The sequence below is a fragment of the Bison bison genome, unplaced genomic scaffold, assembly GCF_000754665.1.
Source record: "Bison bison bison isolate TAMUID 2011002044 unplaced genomic scaffold, Bison_UMD1.0 scf7180017864040, whole genome shotgun sequence".
NCBI lineage: Eukaryota > Metazoa > Chordata > Mammalia > Artiodactyla > Bovidae > Bison > Bison bison.
The window spans coordinates 4217349-4222542 of NW_011494612.1; positions in this window are offsets into that span (position 1 = coordinate 4217349).

A 5194-nucleotide genomic window follows, 5' to 3' on the forward strand; every position below is an offset into this window, starting at 1 on the left:
CCATGGGGTCACGAAGAGTCGGACACGACTGAGCGACTTCCCTTTCACTTTTCACTTTCATGCATTGGAGAAGGAAATGGCAACCCACTCCAGTGTTCTTGCCTGGAGAATCCCAGGGAAGGGGGAGCCTGTTGGGCTGCCGTCTATGGGGTCGCACAGAGTCGGATTCGACGGAAGTGACTTAGCTTAGCTTATATATATATATATATAAATAATATCTATAATTGGTTGAATCTGTGGATTCAGAACCTGAAGATATGGAGGACCAACTTCCCTACTGAGTGCTTACATACAGCAAGCACTGTATATATGGGTTTGCTGTACATACCTAATTTGTACAACAAACCCATGAAGCAGGTATTATACTCCATTTTGCTGATGAGGATACACATTTTAGTGGGATTAAGTACCTGTCTAAGGTCATACTGCTACTAAGTGGCAGGATTAGCTTTGGAACTGAAGCCCCCCTGTGAGATACTTACTCTGGCCTCTTCCGTGCTGACCCCCTCCACCTACTGTAGTCATCAGCATTCTTCTTCAGATTCTGCTCAACCTTTTCTTCCTTTGGGCTTTGCAGCCTCCCCAAGACTCTCACAGTAGTCTATTTATAATCCTCTAATTATACTTGTATGTGCTGTGCTCAGTTGCTTCAGTTGTGTCCAACTCTTTGCAGCACCATGGACTGCAGCCTGCCAAGTTCCTCTGTCCATGAGATTTTCCTGGTAAGAATACTGGAGTGGGTTGCCATGCCTTCCTCCAGGGCATCTTCCTGACCCAGGGATCAAATCCGTGTCTCCTGCAATGCAGGTGGATTTTTTATCTGCTGAGCCATTGGGAAAGCCCCTCTAATAATACTTAGCAGGTATTTGCTTTTAATTAAGATATAATTCACATAAAATTAATCTGTTTAAAGCATATAACAAAGTGTATGTTCACAATGTCATGTAATCATCACTAGTCTGTAATTCCAGGACATTTTCATCACCCCAGAAGAAACTCCAAGACCATTAAGCAATCAGTGCCCATTTCCCATTTCCTCCAACTTCTAGCAACCATTAATCTGCTTCCTGTCTATATAGATTGGTCTGTTCTGGACATTTAATATAAATGGAACCATACAATATGTAGCCTTTTGTGTCTGGCCTCTTTTTGCATAGTTTAGTGTTTTCAAGGTTTATCCACATTGTCAGGTGTCTCAGTACTTCATTCCTTTTTATTGCTGTTGTTTAATTGTAAATTATGTCGGACTCTTTTGCAACTGTTTTAGGGATGTACCACATTTTGTTTATCCATTCTTCAACTATAATGGACATTCGGTCTGATTTCACAATTTAGCTACTCTGAATAATGCTTATATGAACATTTGTGAACTAGTTTTTGTGTAGACATATGTTTTTATGGTTATAACCAAGTTCTCTTAGTTATATAACTAGCAAAGGAATTGCCGGATCTTACGGTAACTTTATGTTTAACATCTTGAGAAAATGTCAAACTGTTTTCTAAAGTTGCACTTCTTTGCATTCCCACCAGCAACTATGAAGGTGCCAATTTCTGCACATTCTCTCCAACACTTGTTATCATCTGTCTTTTGATTACCATCAACCTAGTAAGTATGAAGTGATTGAGCTGCCCTTCCCTAATGACTAATAATAAATATTTTTCATGGTTTTTATGGCCATTTTTATGTCTTCTTTGCAGAAATGTATTTAAATTCTTTGCTCACAAAGAGAAACTGAATTGTATTTTTAATTATAAGAGTTACTTACATATCTGAATGTGTGTGTGGTCGTATCTGACTCTTTGTAATGGGATGGACCACCAGGTTCCTCTGTTCATGGAATTTTCCAGGCAAGAATACTGGAGTGGGTTGTCATTTCCTACTCCAGGAGATCTTCCCCAGCCAGGGGTCAAACCTCTTGAGTCTCCTGCATTAGCAGGCAAATTGTTTACCACTGCACTGCCTTATCAGACATCTGATTTGCAAATATCTCCCATTCTGTGAGAAGACTTTTCACTTTCTGGATGTATCCTTAAGAAATACCAGCATTTTTAATTTTGATGAAGTTCAATTTACCTTTTCTTTTGCTAGTTGTAGTTTTGGTGACAATCTAAGAATCCCTTACCTAATCTAAGGTCACAAAGATTTACTACTGTGTTTCTTTCTAAGAGTTTTATAATTTTAGTTCTTATACTTAAATCTTTGATCTATTTTGAGCTAAGTTTTCTAAATGGTTTAGATATAAGTCCAACTTCATTCTTTCATGTATAGATATTCAATTTTTTCAGCATCATCTGTTAAATTAACTCCAACCCCCTACCCCTCAAAACTATTATTTTCCCTACTGAGTTGTGGGGAACTCTTTGCTCACAAAGAGAAACTGAACTGTCTTTTTTAGTTATGAGAGTTACTTATACATCTGAATGTGTATGTGGTCATATCCGACTCTTTGCAACGCAATGGACCACCAGGCTCCTCTGTTCATGGAATTTTCCAGGCAAGAATCCTGGAGCAGGTTGTCATGTGTGGAATTTTGTTTGTTTGTTTGGTTTACACTTTCTAAATTTTTATTTTGAAATAAAATAGATTTACAGGAGTGGAAGAGATGACAGAGAATATGTGTTTTTAAGTAAATATTGACACATATTTGTTAAGGTGAGCTCCTTGAGGGCAAGATTTTTTGCATTCCTACCTGCATGTCTCAGAGGGGACCATGACCTAGTAAACCCTAAGCAAACATGTTCAATGAATGAAAAGCTGATTTGAGAATCCTACCGTCAACTTCCAAATACCAAGTCCCATAGACTTTGTTAGGTGCTGGGAAAGTTTTATGTCAATACATGATGTCACAGTCTAGTAAGTTTTTCAGGGGTCCCAGAAGTTTCCAAGGGGTCCCAGAATCTTACAGTCTTAGACTGGAATGGGACTCGGAGATCATGAAGTGAAGTGAAAGTCGCTCAGTCGTGTCGATTCTTTGCGACCCCATGGACTATACAGTCCATGAAATTCTGTACAGAGATCATGAACCCTCTCATTTTCCATTTTCCAGGAAACGCAGAGCTTAAAAGACTAAAAGGCCTGTGGCCTATCTCATGTTAATTTGCCAGAGGATCCCAGGTCTCTTTGAAATTACATTATGACTTTACAGCTTAACAAAGGATTTTTTTCAGTTAGTCCTCGATAAAGCATTTTTTCAGTTAGGCCTTGATAAAGTCCTCTCCCAATGAAAGAGAACTACCTCTGTTTCATACCAGTCTTATCTTCTCAGATAACTGCTATCAGAGATTTAAAAAAAATTTTTTTCCACCTTAGTTGGGCATAATCACTCCTTTCTCTGAATTCTATAGCTATTATTTGCTCTTCCACAAATTAGCAATTTGTTTTGTACTGCCCTATTGCTTTAGATTTTTATGTAATCTTGAATTGTTATTTGTCACAGGTTTGTGTGTGAACTTCCTAAGGAGAGTACCCTAGCTAGAGCCAGGGGCAAAATTTGCATTTACATTTATTATATGACATTTAGAGCTTTGTACCTAGTGGACATGCAATAGATGTTTCCTGATATTATTTGTGTTTTTATATAATTCATTTTTAAAATAAGAAGCTATTAGGTTTAAAGTTTCATTCTGTTTTCCCCTAGAGGCTCAGGGCGAGAGGCTCAAAGTGATAAGTACCTTCTTTCCTGTGGACAATTGCTAGTGACCCTCTACTTGTTTTTATAAAGGAATGGAGATACCAGAGAACTAATAATTAGTACACATACATATTTCAGGGCTTCCCTGGTGGCTCAGACAGTAAAGAATCTGCCTGCAACAAGGGAGACCTGGGTTCAATCCCTGGGTCAGGAAGATCCCATGGATAAAGGAATGGCTACCCACTCCAATGTTCTTGCCTGGAGAACTCTATGGACAGATGAGCCTGGCAGGCTGCAGTCCATGGGATCACAAAGAGTTGGACATGCCTGCGTGACTAGCTTTCACTTTCAAGGTACATATTTAACTATTTCTTAATATTACTATTGAAAGTTTTAAAATTCTGCTAAAAGGATAAAGAATATTTGTAGAATTCTCCTGAGAACCCAGTAAATTAAGCTATCCCTCAAGGGAATTTTGAGCTGTAGTTTTTAAATCACTGAGTCAGAAAGTAGAGAAAGAGGGACTTCCCTGGAGCTCCAGTGGTTAAGGCTTCCACTGCAGTGGGCACGGGCTTCAATCCTTGGTAGGGGGATGAAGATCCTGTGCCTCATGTGGCATGGCCGAAAATGAAAAGAGGAAGAAAAAAAGAAAAAAGAGAGTAGAGAAAGAGATCCTGTTTCTCTTATCGCAAGCTTGCTTTCTAGTTACTAGGTAGAGGAAGAAGATGGAATAATCTAGCCTCATGTTGAACAGTGTTGCAGAACATAACCATCTCACCTGGAATTGTTTGACAGAGGTAAAATAGAAAAGGTGGCTGAACAGAATGATAGGATATTCAGAACATGGTCTTGCACCTACTGGGACACAGTGAGCCTGTTAATGGATTATGATAAGAATAGATTATGTGTAGATTATAGTGATTCTCTAATAACAATGAATCCAGACAACATTTTAGCATGTGATTAGATCATGGAAAACAAAGAGAAAAGAAATAAAAACTAAGAATTTTGTGAAGTTAATTTTCTTTTCCTCATCCGCCAGAAACCAGTCCTTGTTTTAAATTCATGTTATGCTTAAGAATGGAAAACATTGGAACAATGATACAAATCATTGCCATTTCCATACTTTGGAGTTCATTTGTAAAACGAGGCTTAGATTTTTTACTCTTCAAGCTGCTCTCAGGGAGACCAGCAGCATCAGACATTTTAAATCAGAATGTGCATTTTAACAAAACCCCAGGCCTAATTTTTATGTTTATCAGAGTTTGAGAAGCCAAAGTAACTCCCAGCTAGTTAATTCTACCATCCCATGATTCTTGTTGGAAGATTCCATGTTGGTAAAAGGAGACTCACTTTCTTAGGAGTCCTGTTTGACTTGAGTAAACAGATCGCTCAGCAAGTTGAACTAACTTTTCAGGTCATGGCTTTAACAAGGCAAAGCTGAAATAAAGACTTGCTCTGCTTGTTTGGCGTCATCAGCTTCCTTCCTCTGACACTAAGGTTAATCTTGTATCTAAGGGGACATAAACCAACAGAAAATTATTTCAATATAATTTAATGTT